This window comes from Phocoena sinus, chromosome 1 (assembly GCF_008692025.1).
Source record: "Phocoena sinus isolate mPhoSin1 chromosome 1, mPhoSin1.pri, whole genome shotgun sequence".
Lineage (NCBI taxonomy): Eukaryota > Metazoa > Chordata > Mammalia > Artiodactyla > Phocoenidae > Phocoena > Phocoena sinus.
In genome coordinates, this window is record NC_045763.1 from 163,331,519 (window position 1) to 163,341,043 (window position 9,525).

The 9,525-nt window shown below is 52.9% G+C and overlaps 1 long non-coding RNA gene across 1 annotated transcript; it reads left to right on the top strand.

The window, feature by feature from the left end:
* Positions 1-2,476: 2,476 nt before the first annotated feature.
* Positions 2,477-9,249, top strand: LOC116752909. Its single transcript, XR_004349642.1, has 3 exons — positions 2,477-6,080; positions 6,602-6,676; positions 9,067-9,249. It is a non-coding gene; the product is annotated as an uncharacterized LOC116752909 (long non-coding RNA).
* Positions 9,250-9,525: the final 276 nt, after the last annotated feature.

Consider the following 9,525-nt stretch of genomic DNA (forward strand, 5'->3'; position numbering starts at 1 on the left):
TTGCCAGGGCTGCCGTAACCAAGTGCCACAGACTGGGGAGCTTAACCAGCTGAAATGTATCATTTCACAGGTCTGGAGGCTTAGGAGTCCAAGATCAAGGAGTCAGCAGGTGGGTGGGTTCCTTCTGAGGGCTGGGAGGGAGAATCTGTCCCAGGTCTCTCTCCTTGGCTTGTACATGGCTGTCCTCTCCCTGTGTCTTCTTACGGTCTTGCTTCCGTACATGTCTGTGTCCAAGTTTCACCTCATAAGGACACCATAATAATCTCGTTACCTCTTGATTACCTCTGTAAATACCCTATCTCCAAATAAGGTCACATTCTGGGGCATTGGGGGTTAGGACATCAACATACCAACTGGGGGTGGGGCACAATTCAACTCCTAACTCACCCCAACCACAAGTTGTCATGGTTACTGGTGTGAAGGTCAGGGAGCTCATTGTCTATTTCTGAGCCTGCCCTGTGGTGTCTGTTTCCTATGGCAGGGGCTCCCTGTCCCTTCGGGGCTCAGAGCAGACCACCCCAAGATGTATCGCAGTGGCATACTGATTATCTGAATTAAAGTTATTTGAGAAACAGCCAGTGGGGGAAAAAATGACATAGAAAAACACTCTGACTCCCCTCTTTCCCCCTGAAAGTGGTAAATAAATCTCCCATGTGAAGGTATCCTCCCTATAAGGAAAGGATAGAAAGCATCCTTATCACCAGAGTCAGGGAATTCAAGGCTAAGAAAGCTGTATAAACAAACTTTGTTACTTCTTCATTAGTCTGCAGCCCCAAGCACTGCGGGCCCTTTGTTAAAGCTTCACAAATAATTATTTCTTTGTCTAAAAATGATATATAAACATCCTGATTTGGTCACTTTGGGAGTCCCATTTCTATAAGACCTCTGTGCATACAAATTAAATTGTTTTTCCTCCTGTTAATCTGTCTTGTATCAATTTCATTATTAGAGCAACCGAAAGAACCCGTGGGGGATGGGGGGAAATGAGTACAGTATACCCAGGCCTGTCTAGAGAGTCCATTGCAGTGTGTGATCACCTGGGGACTGAGGCAGAACACCTGAGCATTTGGGGCAGGAAGCAGGGCCAAGGAGAATATGGGAGAAGAAAGCACTTAGGTTTAATTCCTAGCCTGGAAGTTCCTACACACTCCTCTTCAGATATGCAGGATGGCCCCAGAAGAGGATTCGCCTTCTTCGTAGGGCAGGGCTGTGCAGGGGTGGCAGCTGCAGCCCTGTTTGCTGCTCCTGGAAGCTTCAACTACCAAACGGCCCTACTCTCAGGGGGTTGCGGGTGCAGAGTCCTCCTGCCTCAAGATTGCCGCATTTAGCAAATAAAAATACAGGATGCCCAGTTCAATTTCAGTTTTAGGTTCACAACAAATATTTTTTAGTACAAGTATTTCCCAAACATTGCAAACTGGAGGTCAGGAAAGAACTCTGAGGGACATTCGAGAAGAGACCTGAATGACATGGAGGGAGAACTGTGCAGATCTGGGGGAAGGAATGGCAGAGGCAGAGCAGGCGAAGCTGTGGTTGAGGAACTGCACAAGGGCCGGTGTGGTATGTCTCAGATTTTAGTGCGAAATGGTGAAAATGCGGATCCTGGGCCCCGCCTCTCATTTAGTAGGTGTACGCAGGAACAGGGCTCACTTTTTTTTTTTTTTTCGCGCGGGCCTCTCACCGTCGCGGCCTCTCCTGCTGCGGAGCACAGGCTCCGGGCACGCAGGCTCAGCGGCCGTGGCCCACGGGCCCAGCCGCTCTGCGGCATGTGGGATCTTCCCAGACCGGCGTACGAACCCGCGTCCCCTGCATCGGCAGGTGGACTCTCAACCACTGCGCCACCAGGGAAGCCCCCAGGGATCCCTTTTAAACAAGCCCTCCTGGAGTCTGTCTCCCACCCTCCCCTTCCTTGCATTTCCTGCACACAGTCCAGGGGGTTCAACTGAAGCTCTGGGGGTCAGAAGTGGGAAGCCCCCTCAGGGATCACATGGTGCAAGCCCCTCCGGCTCCTGGCGAAGGAACGGTCTCAGGGGTCTCTAAAGACCTCATCCACGGGGCTGAAGGGGAGCGCGTGGCTCTTACGCTCCCTGGTGACCAGGAAACTCCTTATCCTTCTCTTCTCCAAGCGGGATGTCTGTCAATCGCGGGCCTGTGACCCTTCCCGAGAGGCCTGGCCCTCCAGCCCCCAGGGCCCCTGAGAGCCTCACGGGCCTCTCTGCCCGCACCTCCATTCAGGAGCCGCCTCGGCGAAAGGAACCCAAAGGCTCAGAACTGCCCCCGCAGTGGCCCCCACTTCATCTCCTGCCCCCGGAGGGCGGGGCGAGCCGCTATTCCGCAGCCCCGCCCCGTCCTGGCCACACCCATCCTCTGTGGAAGGAAGCGCGTCCCCGCCGCCCCCCGCCGCCCTCCCCCCGACCTGGAGAGAGAGAACCGAGACAGGAAATGAGCTCAAAAGCCCTAGCCACAGAAAGGGCGGCTCCCGCAGGCAGGCGCTGCAGGTGGATCCAAGTTCCCTAAGCGCGGAGACCTCACTGCGGCCCCACACCGCTCCTCTCCTGTAGCGTCAGGACCTGGAGAGCTTGAACACAGTCTGTCCTTGCTGCACCAACGGGGCCAGCAGCACCCCCTGCGCTTGCCAAGGCTGAGGTGAGGAAAAAACGCCCCCAAGACCCTGGACGGGGCCCAGCTCTCAGCAGCTGCAGTGGCTCCAGGCCCGTCACTTCGTTGCTGGGTCTCCTTTTCCACAGGGAGTTGTAGTGAGGCTGAGATGAGAACACGTGTGAAGTGTCGTGTAAACTGGTGGATAACAATAACCCGTCCGTCCGCCTTCTTCCTGCCTGTCCTCCCTGGTGCCTTTTCAAGTTATTGGGAGGGGGCTAGCCAGGGGTAGGAGACGCATCTAGGGTGCTCATCCAGTTCATGATGCCTCTTGTTTCTCTGGAGAATATGTCCCTCCATGTCCTGGCTGTGTGACCTTCAGCAAGTGACTCAACTTCTCTGTGCCTCAATCAGACATTGGCTAAATGGGAGTAATATTATTAATACCTGCCTCATGGAGTTGTCATGAGGATTAAACAACGCATGTAAAGTACTCCATTCTGTAAGTGCCTGGCACATAGTAAGCAATCAACAGGAGTCAGCTCTGGGTATGCCCCACCCCTGGGGGAAAAGAAGCAGAGGCCAGCAAAGGGGCATGGCTGATCCTTGTTGGCGTTCCAGTGCCAGGACACTGTTCTGTACCTCCGTCTTTAGGTTCCCGCTGCTTTCTCATCCTCTTTCCAGTGAATCACCTTTTTTGGGTAAAAGTTAGCATCTCTGTTACTCCTGACTGAACCTTAACACTGGAATGTAAAAGAAACAACAAACATCATTTTCCTAAACTAAACTAATCTCACCTCAAGCTTGTATCTCCCTGAGGGGGATCGTCCACTTTTTCTTTCTGGAGAACCCCTCCCCCCAACTCCATGGGCTCATCAGGAGTCCCGAGGATTTCAGGGGAATAGGAACACGAGAAGGGGCCTGGGCCACAGTCCTGGGTGGTCATCGCTGCCTCTCCTGTTCCTGAGCACTGCCTCCACCTCCAGAGGCTCCGAGATGTCCCCCACAGGGTCTTCCTGGGTGGCCACGGGCACGCACAGGGAGCTCTGTGGACTTGTGCAGGGCACCTGCCATGTCGCCTGGGCAGTCTGACCTTCCCACTGGAGGAGTCCAAGGCCTAGGCTCTGTCCCTGCCAGGCCTTGGGCAACCCAAGTGGATTTTCTTGGGCCTCAGCAGCCCCTGAAGCAACAACCTTCTGTCCCCATCTCTCCTTTTCTCTGAGAGCCTGGCTGAGGAGCGTGAGGCCTGTCTGTCTTTCCAGATTGAGGAAGTGAACATTCCTCCCGTTTCATTCCTCACGCGCAGACAGTTTATTTCACAGCCATCCTGCACACTTGCAGCCAAAGATGTGTGAACGAAGAACAAAGAGTGTGGCTCACCACCCAGTTCTGCAAGGGTTAAGGCTTAACCCACTGCAGTCCCACCAACAGTGCACCCTGAGAGGAATTCAGGATAAAAAACAGGATGAGACACCTGTGCTTTGGATAAATGGGCCCCTAGATAGTTAGATGTATATCTCAGGAAGAATTTCCACGACCCTATATATTTTTGCATCTTCCCATACATAAGAAAGCACTAAAATCATTAACTTGAGATATCTGTTCTTCGTGACTAGCAGTAATCTTTTACCGAGATGTATGCTTGATTGCAAGTATTTCCTAGCCAAAAATCATATATAAACTGGCTTTTCCCCTCTTTCTTCAGAGCAGTTTCCTGTGAGCTGCTGAGTGGCGTCTCTGGGCTATAGTCCTCAGCAGGACCCTGAATAAACTTTAAACTCACAACTCTCATGCTGTGTGTCTTTCTTTGAGTCAACAGATGTCTCAAAGGAGGCCACAGGGTTCAGGGGAAATGATGCTGGAGTCTTGGCAGGCGGATTCTTAACCACTGCGCCACCAGGGAAGTCCCCCACTGTGTGTCTTTGCATGTGACGATTCCTCATCCTGGGTGCCTGGGCTCCACCTGAGAATCTCCCACCTGTCCCTCTAGATTCAGCATCACCCCTCCCAGGGCCCTTCTGTGCACACCCACCCCCAGCTGCTCACCTTTCTGGCTTCATTTAGCCTGACCTCTGACAACACCAGCCCTTCCCTCGTCTTCCTTTGGATTACATCTTGCCCTTGTTTTCTCGGTTTCCTCCTGCTTCCCCGGCTGCCCCTCCTCTGTCTCCTTCAGCTCTGCCCGTCTCATCACTGGTGTTCCTCGCTGCCCCTCTCCAGCCCTCCCCACTCTCTCGCCCTGGGGGATCTCCTCCCCACGGGCTCCTGGATACTGACGCTCCCAGATCTGCGCCTCCAGCTGGACCTCTGCGGAGCACGAGGCTCTGGACTGCGGCCGACTCCACACCCAAAAGTCACATCAGCTGAGCGTGTCCACGCCTCAGCTCGTCGTCCCTCTTCCCGCATCCCTCTCTGTAACGTAGCATCTCAGGTGCACATGGCTTTGGAGCATCCTTCCAGTTCACAATAACCCCCTTCATCACAGCCACCTGTCCACCTCCAGCCACGTTACCCCCTCCCCTCCCTTGGTGCTGGGTCACTTCCCGTGGTTCAGCAGGACACCTCCGCCCAGGTGAGCACGAGCCAGCTGGCCATTCAGTCTCTTCCCTGGGAATTTGGAACCAGGTGGTGCTGGTGTTTCTTCAGGTGAATTGGCCTATTCTCTGTGGGTGGGAGCTATGGGAGAGGCATTTTCCACCACCCTGGGGCCTGGAGAAGCAGCGGTAGTCGGTCTGAGGAGAGCTGTGCAGGCAAGATCGAAGGTGAGAAGGCTGAGGCTGAGGCCGAGGCTGGAACGTGAGGTGGCAGGGCAGGGGTCACGCGCCCATTGTACAGATGCTGAAGGAGAGTCCAAGGGAAGAACGATGTGGTCCCCAGGTCAGTAATCCAGGCTTTTCGGCCTTGACCCTCCTTCCCTCAAGTTCGTCCCGTGCCCCTGAGCTTTTGCTCTCTGCAAGCAGGAGGGTCCCCTGAATCACCTGAAAGCCTGTCATGCTTTGGGTGGCTGGACCCCCCTGCATCTCTGCAGCTGTGCCCCTCTGCTGTTCCTACCTCTTCCCCAGTGCACTCCTGACAAAGGGGTTGAGAGCAGGGAGGGCGGGACCGACCTGCTGAGTCCGGGCTGCTTTAGGGCCAGGTCATTCTTTATCTGGGTTTTCACAGAACAAAGCTGTGCTGTTCCTCCCGGCAGCAGGGGTCCTGGGGTGAGGAGGGGCGCATACGCCTCCCGCTGGCTCTGGCTTTTGTGTTCTCTCCTAGCCTGGCCTGGGAGCCCAGCAGGCCCAAGACGCTGCAACCCGGACGGCACAGCCGGCAGGGACTGGGGAGGGCCGCATAGTCCCAGCAGAGTAGCAGAATGTTTGCCAGAAAACTCCCAACAGGCCATCTGCTTCCAGAGAGCAGAGCACATGGTCTTGAAAGAGGCAGCCAGCAGGGGCTATGGAGCCACAGAGGGCTGTCCTAAGGGAGTTCCTTTTTTAAAGGTTTGTTTTATCTATCGTTGGTTCATTTGGGTTTGAAAGCAGCCCCTCTAGGCCTTGGCCAGCTGCTGCCCTGCCCCGCACCTGCCCTCCAGACCCTAGCGGACATCCTCAGACGGAGAAGGGATGAGGGACAAACAGTGGATGCGAGGCGAAGGAGAAGGGCGTGGGTCCTCCAGGTCCTTCAAAAGCAATCTATCCCTCTGGGTTAGCTCTGGCAGGGGCAGGAAGCCCCACACGCTGTTCACCCCCAAAACACTCAAGGGCAGCTGGAGGGGAGAGAAGTGCCTCAAAGGAAAAGTGGAATTACCTCCCTAGCTGGGCCATTGCAGTGGCCATGGTTCACAGCAGGGCCGTGAAAGACCCCCGCTGGGGGAGATGACCCACACTCTCTGTCACTTTTACCCTGTAGATGCTGATTAGCAATTCAACCCTGGAAAGTTTTGCTTCTTCATTTTTGTTTAATCATATTTTATTTATTGATATTTATTTATTTATTTTTGGCTGCACTGCATGGCCTTCAGTGCAGGGATCTCAGTTCCCTGACCAGGAATCGAACCCGTGCCCCCTGCAGTGGAAGCATGGAGTCTTAGCCGCAGGTAAGTCCCAGGTTTTGCTTCTTGGGCTAAAAAAAGCAACAAAGGTGGAGCCCTCATTGGGGTAATAGTGAGAAGCGACCCCCATTTTCGCCTGAAAGCCCTGGTGGGGAGAGCTGCTCCCAGGTGGGTGGGTCATTCAGTCATTCAGCAAGTGTTTATCTAGAGGCGGTGACATGAAAGGGTCCTGATGGATAGGTAGTGTCCTATGTGGAGTGTTTGGACGTGGCGGCATAGGAGAGGAGCTTGCAGAGGTTAAGGGCAGGTGGGGGATGATGGGTGGCAGCTGGCTAGCCATTTTGGCTGTGGTTGCTGCTTTTACGTGAGATCAGGTTTCCTCAAGCGTGACAAACAGGAAAGAGTAGTGGCACAGGCTGGCTTTCTGAGCAGAATTCAAACTTTGGTCAAAGCCCATTACAACCAATTTTGTATCACAATAAACATACTCTATAGTTAAAAAATACCCCAAACCTCAGCTAACTATTCGGTATTGTTGAAACCCTGAATATGCTCCCGAAGCAGTAAACCAGAAACCCTCGCTGTTCCTTGCTCTCGGTTGAGAGGCCGTGGTCATCTGTATCCTTCCGTGAGCATTTACATTCTTCGCAGCAGGAAGGGCTGCCCGGGAGCCTCCAGATCACAGACACCCACCGGGGCTCAGCTGGTGTCTGGAGGCATCCAGGACTGGAGGATTAGACACTCTCTCTCCTGTTCTCCCTACCAGGTGCCTGTAGAAGGACTGTCTTCAGTGGTTCTCACATAGGTCTGCGCTCCCCGTCTCCTAACCTCACCCTCACTCACTCCTCCCCCGACTGTGATCTGAAACGTCCCTCCTCAGACTTGCAGTGGCTGCCTGTCCTCACCCCGCCTAAGGGCTGACACCTCCAGCCTCCTCTTCTGGGTGCCCAGGGCTCAGTCCCCGGTGAGCCTTTCCCTTTGCTTCCTGACTGTTCACCACATCCTTCTCTGGCTGCTCTTCCTCTGCCCCCCACCCTAAGTATCAGGAACCTCAGGTCTCCATCGTTGCTTCTCTCCTCTTCCCCTCTTCCGACTAGACTCTTACGCGTGCTCTCATTCACTCCCGAGGAGAACAAATATATTCGATGGTGTGGAAATCTGTCATTTCCTGGCCTCCTCTCTCAAGCTCCTGTTCCATTAACCCGTTGTTACATGGAATATCTACTGGATATCCCAGGGGCATCTCAAATTCATCATGTCCCAGGCTAAACTTGTCCCCTTCCCCCCAAATCCTTGCCCCTCCGTCAATATTCCTTTTTTAAAAAAAAACAAAACTGTATATAGTTTATATATAATTTGGTTTAAATATTAATTTTATATAGGACCCCTTGTTCCAAGTTTGGAATGCTCTAGCTTGTCCCAGTTTGGTCCTAATATACAGGTAATTCAAACTTTCTCTGCCACCTGATATGTACCTGGTGATTCCCACAGTATTTCTCCCTCCCTTCCTTCCTTCCTTCCTCTCTCCCTCTCTCCCTCCTTCCTCCCTCCGTCCCTCCCTCCTCCCTCCTTCTCTCCCTCCCTTTCTTTCTTTACTGGGGTACAGTTGTTTTACAATGTTGTGTGAGTTTCTACTGTACAGCGAGGTACAGTTCCCTGTGCTATACAGCAGGTTCTCATTAGTTATCTATTTTAAACACATTCGTGTATATATGTCAATCCCAATCTCCCAATTCATCCCAAACCCCCTTTCTCCCCTTGGTGTCCAAACGTTTGTTCTCTACGTTTGTGTCTCTGTTTCTGCCTTGCAAACCGGTTCATCTCTCAGAGAGAGACGTCCCCTCCTCCAGCTAACCCACCCAGAAGCCCGGGGGTTAGAGGAATGAGGCTTCAGAGTCGAACCACTTGGTGCAAATTCCAGTTCCACCACATCCTATGTTAGCCTGGCAAATTCCTGAATCCCTCTGTGCCTCAGTTTCCCAGAATAAAAACAGCCCTTCTTAGAGAGTTACAGTGAGGAAGAGAGGAGATGTTCCATGGGTCACGGCCATACAGAAGGCGCTCAATAAATACGAGCTGTTATTAGCTCCCTTCCAGCGAGAACGAGAACGACAGCAATGCACACACACACACAACCCTGTGGGCTCTACCTCGTCTCCACATTCAGGCCCCTGTTCTCCACCCTCATGACCACAGCCTTGACTCAGACCTTCCTTATTTCTGCCCTGAACTGCTGCAATAGACTCCCTCACCCTCCATGTTCCCTCTACTCCAGTCCAGCTGGAAAATCCTTTTTTAAAAAAATATATATAACAGCTTTATTGAGATATAATTCACATACCACATAATTCATTCATTTAAAATGTATATTCAGTAGGTTTTAGTATATTCACAGAGTTGTGCAAACATCTCCACAACCATTCTCCCCTCCCCAGAGCATGTCTGACAAGTTGGGACAAAGCAATGGGAGTTTGAAGATTTCTGACAGCCACAGTTCCTAGAAACTTTTTTAAAATTTTAGAATAAATGTTCCAGGAGGACTTCCCTGGGGGCGCAGTGGTTAAGAATCCACCTGCCAATACAGGGGACTCGGGTTTGAGCCCTGGTCCGGGAAGATCCCACATGCCACGGAGCAACTAAGCCTGTGTGCCACAACTACTGAGCCTGCGCTCTAGAGCCCGCAAGCCACAACTACTGAAGCCCACGAGCCACAACTACTGAAGCCCACACCCCTAGAGCCCGTGCTCCGCAACAAGAGAAGCCACCGCGATGAGAAGCCCGCGCACCACAACAAAGAGTAGCCCCCGCTCGCAGCAACTAGAGAAACCCCGTGCAGAGCAACAAAGACCCAACGCAGCCAAATAAATAAAATAAAAAAAAAAAAAAGTTCCAGG